The sequence below is a fragment of the Fukomys damarensis genome, unplaced genomic scaffold, assembly GCF_012274545.1.
Source record: "Fukomys damarensis isolate Sample0158 unplaced genomic scaffold, DMR_v1.0_HiC HiC_scaffold_28, whole genome shotgun sequence".
Classification (NCBI taxonomy): domain Eukaryota; kingdom Metazoa; phylum Chordata; class Mammalia; order Rodentia; family Bathyergidae; genus Fukomys; species Fukomys damarensis.
In genome coordinates, this window is record NW_022900940.1 from 34026242 (window position 1) to 34046649 (window position 20408).

General features: G+C 38.2%; 1 long non-coding RNA gene across 1 annotated transcript in view; it reads right to left on the reverse strand.

Annotated features, from left to right (window-relative positions):
* LOC104854313 overlaps positions 1–3342 on the reverse strand; it is a 136401-nt gene extending 133059 nt beyond the window's left edge. Inside the window, exon 1 of the long non-coding RNA XR_778051.1 lies at positions 3235–3342. This is a non-coding gene — a long non-coding RNA (uncharacterized LOC104854313). The remainder of the gene's footprint in view (positions 1–3234) is intronic.
* Positions 3343–20408: the final 17066 nt, after the last annotated feature.

Sequence of the window (20408 nt, forward strand, 5' to 3'; positions counted from 1 at the left end):
ATCTCCTGGAAACTTGCTGAAAATATACTCTCTGGATCCACAGAGATCCTGGGCTATTAAATCCAGAACCAGGAAATTTGTACTTTCTCAAAATTTCTGACCTACTTGGTACAAGTGTGTGTGTCAGGGGGCGGGGGGACAATTGTGTACGTGAGAACATCCTGCACAGATGTGCTTGATGTGGTTGGTGGCTTTGCCTCAGAAAGGAGGACATGAGGGTCTCAACTTTGCTAGCAGTCCCAGGAAGATGGCTCCAAACAAAAGTAAAATTACTCTCACTCACGTACTGCAGAGTCCAGACAAATGCATAAAATCATATCAATTTACTGGTGCAAGGAAAATCTATATTTTCCTTCTAATATAGTAAATCCAGAAAAGTTGGTTCACTGTGAAGTTTTCCTTCAGCAAAGAAGGTAATGTTCAAACATCCAGCTTTCAAAAACAGCATAGGAGCACACATTTTGTGTTTAAAAATTTCTCAATGATTCCAGTGTGAACTAGGATATCAATCTTCCCAAACTTGGCACCTTGATTCTACTTGCTTTTCTGTGAGTGGAAATATGGCATATCCGAAATGTCATTGCATTTAACGACAACGAATGCTTCAAATGTTCTCTCCGGCACCTCTGCTTTGTAGACTTTGTTCCTCCAGTACAAACGGCTTGCCTGCACTCGATCCACCTATCCGCATTCTGCTTTCCCTCAAGACTGAGCTTCAATTCCACCTTCTCACCAGCCCCTCCAGGAGCCTTTCCTTGAGCTGCCTCATCCCTACCACCTCACTCCCCTGCACTAGACATTTGTTCCTCCACAGCCCCCTCACAGAGGTAGGCACGTCCCTCAATCAGCGTCCTCCTGTAAGGATTCTGTGGCCCCTTTGTCTCTGCAAGTAACCGGGAAAGGTTCAGTCAGGTCAAACCCTCATATTGCTTGTCTCTGGATATTTCTACTCTGAGCAAATAGTGGGAGTTAAAAATTACCGTGTAGTAACAGTATTTTAAGAATTGAAAATTATGTACCATACAGTAAAGCTGAATAGAGCAATACTTTAGTACTTGAGCATTGCATGGGTTAAAAAAAAATCAGGTCATTAGCTGTAAGATGTGTAACCATGTCGAGAAAAGCAAAGTATCCATCTATAGCTATACCTGTATCACACAATCGCAGGCAACAAACACGTACATCACTATTTAACAGATTACGTGACATATTAAAAATGTTGCAAAGTTCACGTGGTTGATATGGGTTTGCCCCATTACACGGCGCACATGCGCGCGCACACACACAGAGGCAATGAAGTTTCCTGACTTTTCTGTTTGCTCCACATAACACTGGGCACAGAACAGAGCAAACAACCTAGTTTCTTGTTGTCATATTAATAGGCACAATCTAGTCCTATTCTTTGAAGTAAGTGTACAAATTCTCACCAAGAATAAGAATACAAATAAGTGCTTGATTTTCAAAGAAAAGGCATACAATATTGCCTGTCGTTGATTTATTTACAATACAGTTCCGTCACTTAATTAACATTGTTTATTTGACTATAATTTTACCTTTGCTTGGATTGTTCAAAACTTTTTTTTAAAGAGTAGGGATTGCCTGTTTGTTTTGTATTGTTTTTTCCCTCTGCAAATTAAGCTATGTAATGTCAAAAAACTGTGATTAAGAAAATGAGTTTTGCTTTTAATCAATTAAATTAGAAAGTTGGTGCATGAAACTCATAGCTCCTTAAAATAATGACTAAATAAAGAAGAGGTATTTTAATATTTGGCATAGTGAGACAATAATCAAAAAGTAATAAAAACAGACATCTTTAAATAGATAAAAGTGACAAACATATACAATGTATAGGTCTATTCCAATAACCTCCAAAATTAATATCTTATGAAAAAGTGAGTGGAAATCACTGCACATTTTCCAATGCAATCATATTGAACCTGCCACCTGACTGGAGCTACCACTGCAGAGGCATTTATATCCTCAGCAAACAAATTTCAGGTAGAAAAGCAAACACACGTGGGTGAGAAAAACAAGTACATATTTCCAATCAAAAGTACTTATTGAGCTTAAAAAAAAAAAAGAGTTCAAATATTTTGAGCTTGTCATTCACTCAGAAATCCCCATATCACTTTATATAATTCTTAGAAATCAAGAAGCCTTTTTACAATTTCAACTAGAGATCTGAGTAAATTTGCTTTTAATTGTTTTTGTTCATTTCCCACTGCCAGATAAGGCAAGAGTTTTCAGATTTTCTCTTTCTTTCTCTCTCTCTCCCTTCTTTCCTTCCTTCCCCCCCTTTCTTTCCTCTCTTTCTTTCTTTCTCCCCCCCCCCCGTTTCTTTCTCAGGATTGAGCCCAGAACCTTCACACTGAACGACGGCCCCATCCCTACTCCCCCTTTTCTGCCACAAGGTTTTTCTAAATTTCTAAGTTGCCCGGGCTGGGCTCAAACTTTCAGTACTCCTGTTTCTGCCTTCCAGTACACTGGAATTACAGCAGCACAATGCCTGTTGTTGTTTTTTAATAGACATGTCTTTAAAAAAATAGATATGTCTTTTTTATTTCATTTTTTTAAGAAGCAAGAAGAATGCTTTTGTTTCTTTTCTCATATTTATTTCTTTCCCTTCTTTCCTTTCCCCTACCCACCCCTCTGCCCCTTCCCCTTTGGACCTTTTGATATGTCTTGTTTTTAAAAAAGGGAATTACCTCCATCTTAGATTCTGATAGGCATGAACTAATCTAAATTATTTCGGAAGACATAGACAATGCTATGAAAAGAACTTCAGCATATTTTAAGAAACATGCTGAGGTAATATGAATTAGAAATTTTGAGTAATCAAAAGGATTTGCCAATTTAAGTGAAAGTTAAATCCAAATTTCCCTATGAAAACTAATTTCCTTTTATAGGATACTTAACACAATATTTCATAATCATATTCTACTATTTTACCTCCTTTATGTATTCACTCAAATGATTCTTGCTCAATGAGACCTACTCTGAAGACCTGTTTAAAATTTAAAATTGAAATATCTCATCCACACTAATGATCCCCTTTGCCCTGGTTTCTTTTTCTTTTCCTTCTTTGCTTTTTCATGACACTTCTTTCTAACTATTCTGATTTTCATAACACTTCTTTCCAACTTGGTTACTATGCATAGTCATATTTATTTATTGCTTAGTTTGCCCCCCCCACACCCCAAGGAACATAAATGCCTTCAGAGAAGCACATTTTACCTGATTGCTCAGTGGTGTAACCCAAGCATCAAGAGCACTGACTGTTGGGGCTGGGTTTTAGCTCAGTTGTTCTGCGCCTGCTTCACAAGTGCAAGGTCCTGAGTTCATATTCCTGGTACCAAAAAACAAACAAAAAAAAACACTGACTGCTATGCAGTGCACAATAAATATTATCTAACTTTCAGTGGATTTATATATTGTTTTATAAAGCTAAATATATTTTTATAAAATACACTTTGCTGACATATAAATATTGAACGTTAAGTATTTGACATCAGTTCATGGTACAAATGCAAAGCAATTCTCAAATTGTGTTGTAACATTCAGAAGATTATTTTCAAACATATTTTGTTGGGTCAGGGATTTAGCTCAGTGGTGCTGCTGCCTGCCTCACAAGCATGAGGTCCCGAGTTCGATCTCTGGTACCAAAAAAAAAGAAAACCAACATATTTTATTAATGCAAATATTCCTGAAACACCTATACATTATACTGTAGTTTGTTTGCCTGTTTGTAGACTTTGACACATGTGCCTATGGAGAATTCACTTTTACAAAAGTATCTTAACAAATTTCAGAAGTGTGAAAAGGCTGAAGACCAGGGTTCACTTTAGAGTCAAAATTACTATTTATTTTTTATTTCTTAGGTTAATTTTATTGGTACACTTAACATATGCATAATGCCTACATTCATCATTAGGAATTTTTACCTATACACAATATATCTTGGTTTTTCTTTTTTCCCAATGCCCTCCCCTCCCTTTAACTCCTGAGCCCCTGAGCCAATCATCCTGGAGCATACCTGCAATTCCTTCAACTCTGGGAGGCAGTGTTGTGCCCAAATCTCGATATCCCCAAAGACCACCAAGGACTCAAGTCCGATGCAATCACAGGAGGAGTTTATTGCAAGCTCCAGCCTGGACTCTCGGACCTCACCGATGACGCAGTGGATTCGCCAAGAGCCGCGAGACTGATTTCAAACACCGTTCTATACTAGTAGAGAAGCAGAACTAGGGGCTTTCTAAACGGGTCAATGCTTGATTGGTTAACATTTTGCAAGTGTGTGTGTTTTCTCAATGCTTAATTGGCCCAGGCCAGATGTCCCTCCTTGTCCTAACAAGATTAACAAAAGGGAACATCTGATGACAACTTACGGGAACAGTCATGGGTTTTTCTGAGAACTAGGTAATTAGCAAAATGGAGTCAATTTGGTCGCCACAGCACAGGCAGGAGAATCACAAGTTCAAACCTTGCCTGGGCAACTAAGTGATCTAGCAGTGACCCTGTCTCAAAGTTTGAAAAAGAAAGGACTAGGACGTAGCTCAGTGTAAAGGCCTTGGGTTCAATCCTCAATACCAGGAACAAAGAAGAAGGAGAAGAAGAAGAGCAGAAGGAGGAGGAGGAGGAGAATCATCTGAAAATTCACCCTTGCCTTAAATCTGACATCAGGAAACTTTTGAAAGAAAATAATTAAAAAGCATTTTCTATCATACATTGTTTCATACCCATTTCCTTGACAATCTAATCTGCCTCCTTTACAGATCTACTGTTTCTATATTAATTATTTATCCATTAAATTCTAACACTTACTGTATTTGTCTGACCAGGGTAGCTTCAATGGCTTGTCATACACAGAATTATGAGTAGAGCAAGAATATTTATTACTTTTTAAATACATTTTATTAAATATTCCTAGCCCTATCTTTCTAGTCTGAGAAATGTAACCTTGTCTGTGAATTCTACTGTAGTAACAGGGTTACTTTTGATCTAGGAATATCCTTACTCTTCCTGAGAACACATCTTCTTCAGTAACACAGTACGTATTTGGGAAGGAAATTTAGAACTCACCTCGGAATTTAGGGATGAATTTTGCCTCACCCTCTGTCTCTCACTGCTAGCCAACTGGACTCATGATTGGAACGGATCATGATTTCTGGGTACGAAATACCCAATAGAGATCCATCTATCCACTTTGCATGAAATGTGTGCTCTGAGATCTATATAACGTAGGAGAGTATTAAACTTATAGAACTTCACTGACACCAGTCTTACTACGGTGTGTATACAAAAAGAGTAACCAGATAAATTATGACACCAAAAGGTGACCATTTCAGGGGTTATTGGATGATGAAGTAGCTCTTCAGTAGGCTCTACTGTCATTTGCAAAAGAAAGTAGCTGACATAGAGAACTGGACCAGTGCATGAGCTCCTTGCGCAGTCTCTGATGCTGCCTCAAAAGCTCCAATGATACTGCAGTGATCACCTCCTAAATGGCTTCCCCTTAGCAGTGCTCCCTTTTCATCCTCTGCAATACTGACAAAATTGCCTTCTAAATACTTTGAATCCCTTTCTAGCTCCTCAGTGTGTGTAATATAAATCCCAAATTCCTTCAGAAGGTTTACAAAATGATGAGGCCCCGAATTGATATTCCGACCACTGCTCTCCACTGCCTCCCACCTGTCCCTGTGTGTCTGGTACTGGTGTGGAAGATGTTCGTAATGTTCCACTTGGTGGGGAGTGCTTTGTCCATTCAGAGGCAGACGTGAAACCCAAACCAAAGTGCACACCAAGAAGTAGATTGTGAATTCAAATGGTGGGCAAAACTTCTAAAGTACGACCTACCTTTCTCCCTCCCTCCCCTCCTCCTCCCCTTCCCCTCTCCCTCTCTCTACACACACACACACACACACACACACACACACCACAGTGCAAAGTTCTAGCTATAGCAGCACTTGGAAACACAGGGAAAACATCAACAGCAGATGATCTCAGTTGGGAATTAGAGGAAGATAATAAACATTGAGATATAAAATCCAGTAGAGTTGAGGAATCAGTGGAACATATTAAAGAGAAGGCTTTCATAAATTTTTATGATGTTCAGTCTTTTAGACTGAGTCACAATTCTGAACAGATTAGTGACCTGAAAGATCAAACAAATCAATTTTATAAGAATAAACTGAAAAAGGTGAAGATGTGAAAAGCATGAGGAAGCAGGAAAAATAAAAGATAGACTCAAATATTCTAATTTATATTTAATACGGATCTCATACAGACAAAATGAAGAAGCAAGGTTGGAATAATTAAAGAATAATATAACAAAATCCTCTTAAACTGAAAAAAAAGTGTAATCGTTCATTTGAAAGGCCTACCAGGGCTGGGGATTTAGCTCAGTGGTTCTGCTGCCTGCCTCGCAAGCGCAAGGGCCCAAGTTCGATCACCAGTACCAAAAAAGAAAGAAAGGATTATCAACTACCAAGTAAAACTGTTCCCAAATTTGAAAAATTCAGAACTAAAAAAATAAAGACAAAACCATAGGGCCAAGGATTTGGCTCAGTGGTTCCACCACCTGTGTTGCAAGTGCAACGGCCCAAGTTCAAACCCCGGTACCAAAAAAAAAGGACAAAATCATAAAAGTCCACAGAACTAGGAAGAGTTTTCCTTGAGCTTCAAAAGAATGAAATTGGAATTGAAGCTATTTCTTCTGCAGAACTGATTGTGAGAAGATGGTAGAAAAATTTCTTCTCAGATTCTGAGATTAAATTGTATTGAAACTATTCACCAAGATTATCAATCACATATAAAGATTAAAGGAAAACATTTGGAAACATGAAAAGACTGATAGATTAAGTTCCACAAACTTTCTCCCAGGACTACTTAATATAGTATTTGAAGAAAGAATATATACAACAAAGAGAAAAGCAAAGAATAAAAATCAGTAAAAAAGAAAGTCACTAAACTCTTAATTCAGTTTAAATGATCCCTATATATTGAGTAAATAAGACATTTAAGGCAATTATAGGATTTATTTCTTAAAATAATAAATAGAAACATGAAATAAGAGAATATTATGTTATGTATTCCTTTATATCACTACAAGGGCAAATCTAGAAATTCAGAACCCTGGATTCCAGGTTACAGTGGGTCCATAATCTTGTTAGAAATTACATCTTTACTTACACTAAACTAAAAAACTGAAATTTAGCCAGACCTTCAATTATGAATCTTGGTAACAAACATCGTGGTACTAGCATACCCGTGTCTTTCATCAGTAAAAGTAACAGGAGCGTTTATCTCACTTTTCATTGGTGCAGATATGTGAAACTATTCCTCTGGCAGTCATGTGATCCGGATGTAGATTGCATGTGATCTCCAAGTCCTGTCTAGAGATGCCACGAACAAGCTGCCCATTCGTCGGGCAAACGTGCCACTGCTGCACCTCCCAAGCTTTCCCATTGGTGACCCAGACACCTATTTCAATCCCTAAAATTGGTATCTGCCTCTAGTCATCAACATTTGAAAGGAAGTGATTTTTTCCCATTATTTGTTAAAGTTTTATAAAAGAAGAGAGTTGAAATGAGAAGTTTTAACTCCCCATTAAGCAGTTTGGTATTTTATAAGACAGATAATTTATAAGCTAATGTTAAAGCCTTGCAAATTTGAACAATCACATGCCTGAGATAACTGTTGAAGCATTATGGTAAGTAATTTACCATTCCCAGGTCTTACAGTGATATGGGCCATCAAGCCTGCAAGTTCTGTGGTACTAGAGGTTCTGATCCTTTTGTTCACTTTTTTTTTTTTTCTTCAGTACCGGGAATTAAACTCAGGACCTTCTGTTTGCCAGGCAGGCATGGCGCTGCTAAGCTACATTCCCAGCCAAAGGCTCTTTACTTTATTGTTCTTAAATCCCTTTTTGTACATGGTTTTATGAGATAAAGATAAGCATTCAGAAAATACCACACAAGCAGGTTTTATACATTTTTATTCCATAAAATTACTGAGTGCATTGAGAATAACACTGTCAGAAAACTATAAAGATGATGAGGAAACATATACATATACACATTGCTTATGGGAAGGCACAGAAATTCAGGTGACATTGCTCACGTGACGATTTTTTTAAATGACTCTAAGAAAAATATCTAGATTTCTGCTAAGTGGTTTTACAGATGAAAAAAGAGAATTTCTGATCTAGATTAAGTAGATACCTTTATAAGGACAAAATAACTCAGAAAGTGGGAGAAGACCATATTTACAGGAGAAACTGAAGGGTAATCACAGATTCACAGTACACACACACACACACACACACACAGCACTTAGACCACTCAAAAAAATGTGCCAAAATGCTGTTACCAATCCTTCAAGAGCAGATCACTTCTAATATCCAAATTCTTTGAGCACCTAAAAAGGGGAAATGGCTACAAACAAGCAAATTCCCAATTTATTCTACAAGTCAAGCCAAATAAACCTGATGTAAGGCTAAAGTTATAATACATATAAATATGTACCACATTCCTAAAAAGCAAAAAAAATATAAATTTCCTCCAAGAAGGAAGAAAAAAGAGTGGAAGTTTATAAATTAGTGTATGGTAGTTGAGGCTTCAGTTTTCTCTAAGTTGGGAGGGACCGTGAAACTCAGAGAAGGAATCTAAAGGAGGCTGAAATCTGCCTTTTGAAGGATATGGAGGCAGTTTAAAATACAGCAATGTAGTGCTTAGTAAGAGAGTGATTTCACTAGCAAATTTAGCAGGATCACAAGGTAGTGTTGAATGGTTGTTTGAGGTGAGACACAGCTGCCCTATGGCAAGATTTTCTTCAACACAGCTTGTCTACTTGGAAACAGGGCGATGAAAGTTATGGCTGTTCAGAGAGGCAAAATAAGAATGTCAAGTTGGGTGTGGTGATGCATGCCCATGATCCCACATTAGGAGATTGAGGCAGGAGTATTAAAGGTTAAGTCCAGACCAGGCAATTTAGTGACTCAGAAAATGCTATCTAAACATAAAAAGTAAAGGTGTTGAGATGTAACTCATTGTTAAAGCCCTGGGTTCAATTCTCAATACTGCCAGAGAGAGAGAGAGAGAGAGAGAGAGAGAGAGATTAATGAAATATGTCAATCTGACTATAGGAGAGAAGTGAAGAGCAGAGAAAAAATAGACTGGTAATCTACAAAAGCCTGCCACTGAGACAGAATGGTCCAGAAGGGAGTAACTGATGAAGAAGAATATAATGTATTTTTAAAATGAGTATATGCTTGTAATACATACAGTTTGCATCTTTGGGAGTGGGTATATGTACATGATACAGCTTGTTTGTTTTTTTAATCCCCTTTCCTGCCACAATTCTCCCTCCTCCTCTAAATCCCCTTCCCCAATCTCATTGATATCATCACCTTATCTCATGTTTATTACATATGAATGTGGCAGATAAAGTTTTCATTCTTTGAGGTTATTAGATTCCTGTACATCAAGCCCCTGAGTCATGAATAAGTTCTATCCGGGAGAGTGTTCACAAGTTGGATTCCTTCATAAATCAGACAAAGTCAGTATTAAACACCTTTGACACAAATATACAATGTAAAGCATAAAAAAATTCACACGTTTCTTGATCTTGTCCTTTAGCATCGTGCCAATGGTTGAATGGATCATGTTATAAGAACAAGCAATGTCTACCATCTTTCGCCTTGGTCCAGCCTCTGCATTATTTTCACTTTTGTTTCCGTGGTTATTACTTTGCCCTTCCAGCGGTCCCGTCCACATCCGACCTCCTGGGCTATGACTGAGCGCTGTACCATTGAGCACCGTCGCATTGTACAGTGAGCACCGTTAGCACAGCTGTGACAATGTCCAGCAGATACGTGAGCTACTTCTGTGATTTGTTCACATCTGTTCATGTTCATAATGCAAGGTCTATCGTATCTGTGAAAGTTCACAATTCGAACGTTTGTAACTTGGGGGGCCGGGCATTTAGCTCAGTGGCGCCGCACCTGCCTAGCAAGCACAAGGTCCTGAGTTTGATTCCCAGTACCAAAAAAAAAAAAACAAACAAACAAAAACGAATGTTTGTAAGTTACTATGTATGGCATATTTTTAGTCTACTTATTTCCCCTTCCCTTCCCCCTCTCCTTTCACGTGTTCTCTTGAATCCCTTTCCATTTGCAAAGATCCTTCTATGCATCCTTTATTGTGCTCTGTACTTTGCCTTACTCAAATAAGAGATACTATACAGTATTTAAACTGTGTGATTTATTTCACTCAACATTATATTTTCCAGGTGCATCTGTTTTCCTACAACTATCTCAAATGCATCCTTCTTTATAGTAGGGTAGTATTCCAATATGTGTAGATATCACTTTTTTTTTTTTTTTTTTTTTTTGCTACCAGGGATGGAACTTGGGTCCTTGCACTTGTGAGGCAGCAGAACCACTGAGCTAAATCCCAGCCCTGTATCACATTTTCTTTACCCAACCGCCTGTTAATGGGTATATATAGGCTCCTTCTAGGATTTTCCTATTAGACAGAATGTATTTCTATTATGGAATGCTATGCAGCAATTTAAAGAATGAAGCTCATCAATATGCACTATAATGTAAAACTCTCCTACACATATTGTTGAATTAATAAAGGAAAGCAAGACCCAGAGTTTTGTGCGTGCGTGTGTGTGTGTGTGTGTGCGTGTGTACTCTACCAAATTATCTTAGTTATTTTTCTCTCATTGCTGAGACAAAATACCTGACACCCAAAGTTAAAGTGAAAAGGTTTATTTAGTTCACAATCTGTAGAGGTTTCAGTTGCAGTCCATTGTCGGTTGGCTCCAAGGTAGGGTGGCACACTGCAAAGGAGCAACAGTTCATGGTGGCCAAAGACAGCCAGAGCAAACAAGGGAAACTTAACAGGGTCTTTCTGCCCCTTTTATCTTATACAGGCTAACGGGACTAGGGCAGTGCCAAACCAATCAGTGTAGTGGTTTAGTAATCACCCACCCTTAACCCCAGCATCACACACTCTAGATTCAGCCTCTTCTGAAAAAGCCCCACCTGTGACCGCATGAGGCTCTGGGAGGACATCTAGAACCAAAATATAACACAAATGATACAACTGCAGGGAGAAAACGTAATGATTACTTTACTTTCCTATGATTTGAGATTTCTGCACCTACTACACATTTTAATTTTAAAATTATAATAAAAGTTATTTCCACGTTGTAAAAGAAGGCATGAATAATTCCATTACATAGAGACACTACAGTTGAAACTTCTAGTTTTCTTCTAATATTTTTGATGCAAATTATTCTTCACAAAAGGAATCATGTTGTGCACACTGTTTTTAATCCGCTTTCTCCACCTTCTCCATGGCATTAAATATTTCTCTAGCATCATTTTTAATGGCTGAACAGAGTATGGTTGTTAAATATTTATCTGTTTTTTGTTTTTACCAAAAACACTTCCATAGAAATCTTGTAGCTATAATTTTGCAAACATCTATGACTATTTTCTTAGCATGAATTCCCCAAAGTAAAAATGCTGGTTTAAAGGTTTTATGCAAAATTCTGTGGCATTCAATAGATATGGCCAAACTGCCTTCCAGAAAGATTTTAAAAATTTATACTCTCACCAACAGCATATGACAGTGTTTCTTTCCATCCATTTTGCCAACATTGGAAATATGATTGTTTTAAATCTTAAAAATCTAAGTTTTAGTATCCAGTTCCTAAATCTACATTTCACCATGAAGTTATTCATTCTTCCATTCTAAGTCTACGCTAAATTATATTTGTACATTCGACTACTGAAGATATAATGACTTGAGAGCAATCGGCTGGCTTCGGTGGAATGTAGAAATCAGAAAAATATTTGTGTGCCCGTCACAGACTTTCTCCCCAAGTTTTCATTCTTTGCTCATCAGATACAATAAAAGATTAAAGATCAGATTTTGAGAGTCTAGTTCTAACTGCCTCCAATGAGTAAAATTATTAAAATTTAAATATAACTTTGAAAACTGCGCATTGGACCTTTGTGCCACTGAAGGTCAAGTTCAAGGCCCTTATTTAAAAGACCTCTCCCTAAGAGATCACAAAAGGAAGCATATTAACATTACACCTTGCCCATTTCTTTTCTTCTTTGTTCATTTTAAAACATAGCTAATACTGACTGAAAGCTATTAGTGACTCAAAGCAGAAAACAGGGAGCGCTCATACTACGTGACACGGCATTGAAATTGTGCTCCCACCAAGCTTACTGGACACGATTATTAGTAGGAATCCTCGATGAGGCATCTATCTAAACAAAACCTATCTGTTTGTTTTCTAAACAGTACTGGGAAGGACCCATAAAAATGGCCATATAAGGTGTTTTATGTTTTTACTTTGAAACAAGAAAGTTAATTTGGTATGGTTGGTGTTTGCTTATTAATCATTCAATTATCCTCCTATAAGTTAGTTTTTGAACAGTAAGTTTTCAAACAGTAATGTGGCTTGAACCACTTCCATGCTAAACATTAAGACCATGAAAAGGTCTAAAATTTTTTTAAAAATATTTATTTTGAAAATATGTTTGCCCACTGTTGCGACAGTTGTGCCATATACAAGCCAATAAAATAATCTATGAGGGAAAAATGAAGATGATGGCTGCAAATGGTTTTATTGTATAAACACAGCCATACTCTTCAAATGCATTATAATGACAGTGTTAACTTTTATTTTTTACTTTCATGTAAAAATTTCAAATGTGATACAATGCTCTAAAAAGAGTAGCTGAATGAGATCAAAGAGGATCAAAAACAATTGAAACCTCTGGTGTCTCAGCAGTTATCACAGGAAATTATAAACTTTCAAGACATTCAATACACATTTTTCTTATTAAAACACGCAGTTGAAACCAAAAATGGAAAGAAAACAAAGGATACCATGTAAAACACTTATTGCTCTTAGTCTCACCCAGGATTTTAATGATCTGTTTTTTTTTTTATTTTAAAATAATTTTATAAAACCCTAAAATTAAATTTTTGCTTTCTTTACTAGTTACCACTACCAAAATATGAAGGTGATGGTTTCAGTAGACTTACCCACTAGAGTAATGAAATGGGGCACAGGTGGTTCTAGATCTTTTGGAAATTTACCAAGGCAGTGTGCAGAAACTTCCTTACAATTGTACTGGAATCCCTAAGCCACCCACCTCAGGAATATGAATGTCAGGTTTGGCGGATGAAAGAAGAATTTGTGGGGAGAATAACGCCCAAGGGGGAAGGCAGACTCTGCTACCTCCTCCCCCAAACCAAAAGAGAAAATCTTCAGTAGGGACCTCTTAGGCTGAGGCCCCGAGATCCCTGCAATTGGGAAACCCCAGAGAGCTTTGCTTGACCCCAAGGAAAGGTCCTTGTTGGTCCAGGAGGTATGTTTAAACCTGGGAGATGATCCCAGGAAACCGAGTAGAGAAGGAATATGAGACAGAAACAGAAGTCAATCAAGTGTGTACGAAAGCCTGTTATCACTGTGGGCAACAGCATGCAGGGAAGCCCAGGGAAATATCCAAAAGGAAGATATATCCAACAGAAAAGTCAGGCGAGTCAAACTGGTACTCCTCAGTGTTCTAACAACCACATTTTTAAAAAGTAGCAAAACAGGTGAAATTAATTTTAATACTATCTTTTACTTAGCCCACTAACTATAATAAATCACAATTCAACATGTAACCAATGTAAAAATTACTCATGAGGTCTTTAAATTATTTTTACCCAGTCTTTGATAACAGGTATGTATTTTATTTTTTGGGTTTTTGTTTTTTTTGCAGGGGGGGACAGTGTCTCACTATGTAGTGAGACTGACCTGGAACTCACTAAGTAGCTCAGGCTGGTCTCAAACTCACAGGCAGGATCATCCTGCCTCAGCCTCCAGAGTGCTGGGATCACAGGCATGCGCCACCATGCCCAGCCCTCAGGTCTTACAGTTTGATTTGGACACAATTTTTATCTTCATTTGAGTTCAGATTTCATAAAATTTACAGTTGAAAAAGTCGGTTCACAAGGCCAAGGTTTTACCCAAGATATTCTTTAAAGCTTTCCAATACCTGAAACAACTTATCATTTAAAATTTTTAATGAATTGAAATTAAATCAGATTGGAAATTCTGCCCTGTGATTACTCCTGCCACGTTCTACATGCTTCGTAGCCACATGTGGCTTGTGGCTCTGGTACTGGGTGGCACAGATGTAGCACATGCTAGAGTTATTCCACGAGGGAGGGAGAGAAGCTGGGCCCTTCCCTAGGTCATGGATGACTGTTAGTCCAGGGCTGTTTCTGGGGCCATCGACAGTTATGCATGTGGCTACACTTGCATACCCCAGAAGAAGCTTCATGCAGACAGAGACGGATGTGAACAGTGGGAAGCCTTCATGTAGAGTAAATGCTAGGTGATGTGGACGGGGGACTGCCAGTCTCTGCTGCGGTAGATGACCTCTAGTTTTTCATATATTCTCTTTTCAACGCATCTCTTTCTTGATCTCTTAGAAGCATGCGACAAATCAGTATCTGCTGTTCCAATACCTTCCACAGCCTACTCTCTCTCCGCTGCCACTGATGGTTCTTTGTGTCAGAGGCCCCGCCTTGACAGTTCATCACAGTAGCAGCAACTCCCTTTTAGCTGGCCTCCCATGGGTCAGGCACGCTGCCACATTCAGGGCTAGGATACTTATTATCTGGCCCACGCCATTCTGACCTCTAGCATCAAAGAATCTAGAATCCGAATTTTAGTAGAATGCACTAAACTCCGATGTAGTACCATAGGACTTAACATTTCAACAACTCTACACGTGGTTGATTTCAGAGCTCGGTCCAGATGATTAGTACTCATAAGACTGTTGAATTTCTACCCTAGTTTGACTGTTTGAGTCTCTGGTCTCTCCCAGAGCCCTGGCTGTACTAATGTCCTAACCTTCCTTGATAACCCAGGGCCCTCCAGGTAGCTTGTGGCTCTGCTCCCGCCCCTTAATTCCTCAGTGCTTTGCTGTGGCGATCTGCCCACCAGCTTCCTGGCTTGTGTGAGGCCAGGCCCTCTGGATACCAGTTTTGTCTACCAAATTAAATCTACTATCTGCTCCCTCTTGGCTTGAGCCACCTAACAGAGATGATTTTATTTAAGGACCCTGCCCCTACCACCCTATTCTATACCACTGCAGTTAACCAGGCCATATAATATCACAGCCCCAAAATAGGAAAGCGTCTGCCTTCGAGCCTAAATTAATGCATATAAGCTATTATTATTCCTCTAATTCATTCTGCACTATAAATTCAGATTCATTTCTTAAAATCTTGTACTTGACATGTCAAAATTTGCTAGAGAAATAATTCATAACTGTCCTAGATGGAGTCAGGTGCCAGGGAGACAAAAGAAGTCTATGACAATTTTCCTAGCTTCAAGTAGTTTTCAAGTGAATTTGAGAGGCAAGATTCATATGCATGACAGAGTTAGAAATAATATAGAACAAAGATTCAAAGATGGGCAAATTTCATCTGTGAAGGGCTAGATAGCAAATATCAGCCATTGCTGGCCATATATGTGGCCTCTAAACTACTCAACTCTGCTTTAGCACAGATGCAGCTCCTGGCAAAATGTAAATGAATGGGTATAGTTGTGTTTCAATAAAGCTTTTTAGACACAAGGAGGGGGCACTAAAATTTGCATTTCAGATAATTTAAATAAGCCATAAGTATTATACTTCTTTTGACCTTTTTTTAACCATTTCAAAATTCAAATAAACATCATTCTTAGCTTGTCAGCCATACAAAACAGACAGTGGGCCAGGCTTTGTTTGGCTTTTGTAGCTCCTCAACTCTGTTTTGTTTTTGTTTGTGTTTTTGTTTTGAGACAGAGTCTCACCGTTTATTCCAGGCTAGCCTTGAACTCATGGCAATCCTCCTACCTCAGCTTCCCAAGTACTGGGATTAAACTGAGCACCACCATGTCCAGTTTACTCTTGACCTAGGATATAATTTAGTATTTAACAGAGTGGTTCAGATCTAATGTTAAGAAGTAAGAAATGTAAGGGAAAAAGAAATATTATTAAGATCCTTTCATTAAAAACTCAAATCAAGGGGCTGGGGATTTAGCTCAGTGGTTCGGTGGCCTGCCTCGCAAGCGCAAGGGCCAGAGTTCAATCCCTGGTACCAAAAAAAAAAAAAAAAAAAGACAAATCATAAATTGAATCTAGACAATAGTCTAAGTTCAATAATGAAAGGAAGAAAAGCTATTTCGGGTCAGCAGTAGCACAAACCAAGAGATAAATGGAGTGTGATAGTTTACCAAGGATGAGATTACCCTAGGTAGAGCAGATGAGTCTTTATTATTCATCCGCTGCTGGAGATCTGCTTGTGGCCATAGAGTTGAACAGATAAAATGTAAGCATAGCTTCTCCTCTTTACTCTAGCCTCATAGGATAGCTTCCAGAAAAATACTGAACTCTCAGACCCCAAGACACTTAAACTCTCTTAGAATTTTCTTCTCTGTGCTCCTTTAATATTTATTCTGGATTAGTTTCTCATATTTGTTTTCTACTAATTCTTCTTCTTCATTGTATCTAATCTACTTTGTAATGCTTCTACTGAGGATGTAGTACCAATGGTTATGTATTATTTCTAAAATTCCCGCTTTTCTCATATCCTTTTCTAGTTTCATACTGGCCTATCTTTGAAATACATTTCAATAATTTCATTTTTCTTTTTAAATGAAATAATCATAATCACAGTGTATTTTAAATCATTTTATTAGCTCTAGCTTTTAAAGTGTTGATTTTCTGGGTTTGCTGCTTATGTTGATTTGTTTCCTTGGTTTATTAGGGGTTTTTTTGTTTTGTTTTGTTTTGTTTTTTGTATAATGTATGAGAGTACCCACGAGACCCTTATGCTCGAGATTATGAAAACCTTCCTACAAAGTAGTTTTGCATTTGCCCCTGCTAAGCCTACAGGAGTTTTGCCCATTCCCTAACAGTTACTCCATTAACTTCTTAGCTTGCCTGCTTCACGGGTAGTATACACTTGATCCTACAAGCACAAAGAGGAGAGGGTTGATATTTATGAGTGACTCCCTCCCTATGCGCGGCCCCTTAGCAAATGGCATGCTTCTTTGACACCTTCCTGTGCAGGCGTTTGTAGTTTTCCTGGTCCTGTTATAAAGGATGTGGAGGCTTCATTTTCACACCCTGCCTCACTCAGGACTGAGCTGCACTTCCTGTCCCAGCAGTGATATCACAACTTCTGCTTCCTGCTCAGAGGCTCCTGTATCTAGATATATTTGGGCTTAGTTACATATTTTACACTTTATTAAAAACTATATTTCATGTTATTTTGTACTTAGAGGGCAAAGGGAACCTTAACGTTCACTTCCATCTAATGAGTTACCTGAAAGAACAGTGGTTTTAATTTTTAAAATAAGGGTGTAAAAGCACATGAAGACTTGGGGGATGATGGTTCTAAATGCGGGCAGGGAGAGTGTAAAGATTCCAAAAAGGTCCAAAGATTGGATTTCTCCAGAGACACTGAAGATTGAGTTTTCTCTATACAGATGTTTCATTTGTATTTTTTACTTTTTATTTTGAAATAATCTTACATTTACAGAAGATTTGTAAAGATAGTACAGACTTTTCATATACTAACTACTCGGTTTCTTCTACTATTACCTTATATGACCATAGTACAGTGATCAAAAGTTAAGAAATTAACACTGGTGCACTATTATTAACTAAATTACATTTTATTCCAATTTTACCACATTTTCACTAATATTCTTTTTCTGTTTCTGTGCCCAATACAGCATTAGCTGTGTTCCTTAGCCTCTTTTAACCCCAGACAGTCCTACTGCTTATTATTGCCTTTCATTATAATCTTTTAATTCTTATTTTTTGCAGTGCTGGGACAAGTGCTCTACCACTGAGATGCACCACCAGCCCTTCACAATGTTCTTTTTCTTGAGGCATGCCTCACTACGTGGTCTGGTCTGGCCTTGAACTCACGATGCAGTCAACAGTGGCCTCAAATTTACAGCGATCCTCCTGCCTCAGTCTCCGGAGTGCTGGGATTACAGGTGTGCACCACCACGCCTGAGTATAACATTCTTGAGGAATGCCTATCAGGTGTTTAATAACAAACTCCACAGTTTGCATTTGTTTGGTGTGTTCTCATGATCAGAATGTGGTTAGGAATTAATAGGAAAGATTTTGCAGAGGTCAGGTGCTCCTGAGTTGCTCTTCGAGTGCATTGTGTCAGGAGTCCCTGTCAGTAGGTCTTGTCCTGGGTGATGTTGCCCCTGATTACTTGGTTAAAGTGATGTCTACTGTGGTTTTTAATTATTGTAAAGTTACTTTCTCTTTGTAAATAAATAAAAAAAACACTTAGGGAGAAACACTTTGAGGCTATCTAATGTCATTGCTCCATAAAGATTTTTCTTTTTTTTTTTTTTGTACCAGGGATCGAACTCAGGTCCTTGCACTTGTGAGGCAGGAGGTGGAACCACTGAGCTAAATCCCTGCTGCTCCATAAAGTTTTGCTCACTAATTTAAGCATGCATAGGATGATGCTCCATGCAAGAATTTTTACCAATGTTATGGCGTTCTGACGATTTTCTGTTTCCTCCTTTTCTTTTACATTTACAAATAGCAATTTTTCTTTAGGAGTTGTCTTTTCTCCACTGTTTTTTCAATTACTTATTTATGTCCTTATAAACTTCTTTTATTTTCATTCCAGTGCCTTATTTTGTCGCTGAACTTGTTCCAGCTTTGGCTGTTAAGAGCTTTCAGAGGCTGACTCCCGCATCTTTTCACTGTGTGTCCCTCATTATTGGGGCAGGCGTATTTTCTTCTATAAATCAGAAGGTACTATACTCATCTTGGATATCTCTGCCCTAGACCAAGACTCAATCACTTTTCCAATGAGCTGTGTGGATGTTTTAAACCACAGTGGTGCGTAGTTCAAAACCCTCTACTCTCATCCACAGGGTGAGAATAAAATCAGAAGAAATTGCAAGGACCTAAGGAGAAGTCCAGACTTCAGAGTCTCAGCAGAGAAGGGGTTGGGAGCCAATGAAGGGAAAGGAGAAGGAGCTATCCAAGACATGAGAGGAAACAGAGCACAGGGTGGAGAAGTCCAGAGAAGACAGCGCTCAGCTGGAACTCCAGGGTACCCCTTGGAGGCTCTTACCTGATCCTGGCTACCTTTGTCTCACTGTTTCCTCATGGGGAAAGCTGGGAGCCAGGTATCCTTATTGTCCTGGGCCAACCAAATCCCTGACTTTGGTAGACACAGCCTCAACTCACATTCAGCCTACCCACTTTAGACCTTCACCTCTCCTCCCACACTCATACCTCATCAGCTTTCCGGACAGGGCCAGGTGCTGTTTCTTCAATCTTTTCCCAAAATGCCAGCCTACATCCATCCTTTCCTGTTGTGAACACCATGGTTTTCATCTTTCCAATTTAGTACTTGGATTATATTCATTTTAGAAACCTATCTATTTGTTTCATATCATTTATTAGCAGTACTGTAGTTCCTTCAGATCAGAGACCATATTACAAACTCTCTGGTTAATAATATGTAACTAGTAATAGAAATTTAATACATACATTTCAGTTTAGGGTGCATATCAACAAATCAACCACTATAGTCATCAAAGCAATAGCTGCATACTGGGAAGATTCCAGGAATTATCTTATCTATGCGAGAATGTTAAAACCTCCTTAAAATACAAAGTTGGAATAGCTATGCAAATGGTTCATGACTTTGGTGGTTTTCCAAGAAAATGTAACCTTGAGTCAGAACCATTATTTCCCACCAGAAAATAATTCAACAGGATAGTCACAGATTATCTCTTAATTAAGTAAGTCACTATAATATTTCACAGGACAATTTCTTGCTTTGTTTTAGAAAACTACCTGGCCTATTTCTGTTTCTATGTTCAACTACCTGTTTTAAAATTATTAGTATATAGAGCAATTGAATTTCAAAGGACAATGGGAGCATATTAATGAAATTCATTTTTTTAAAAATCAGTTTTCTTATTAAGAATATAATGCTTATTAGTTGAAAAGTCAAGAAGTTGTAGATAAGCAAAAAGAAAATAATCCCAACACTTAAAACCAGATACTGTTAACATTTTATTGTATTACATACTATATGCATGTTTAAAAATGTGTGCATGTGTATGTGTGTATGAGACGATTTTATACACAGTTTATTTTGTAACTTACTATTTTGGCTTTCTATTTAGTATATTACTTTGTTTGCTTGTTTGTTTGTTCTTTGAGACAGGGTCTCACTATGTAGTTGAGACTGACCCGGAACTCACTATGTAGCCCAGGCTGGTCTTGAACTCACAGAGATCCTCCTGCCTCAGCCTCCCGAGTGCTGGGATTA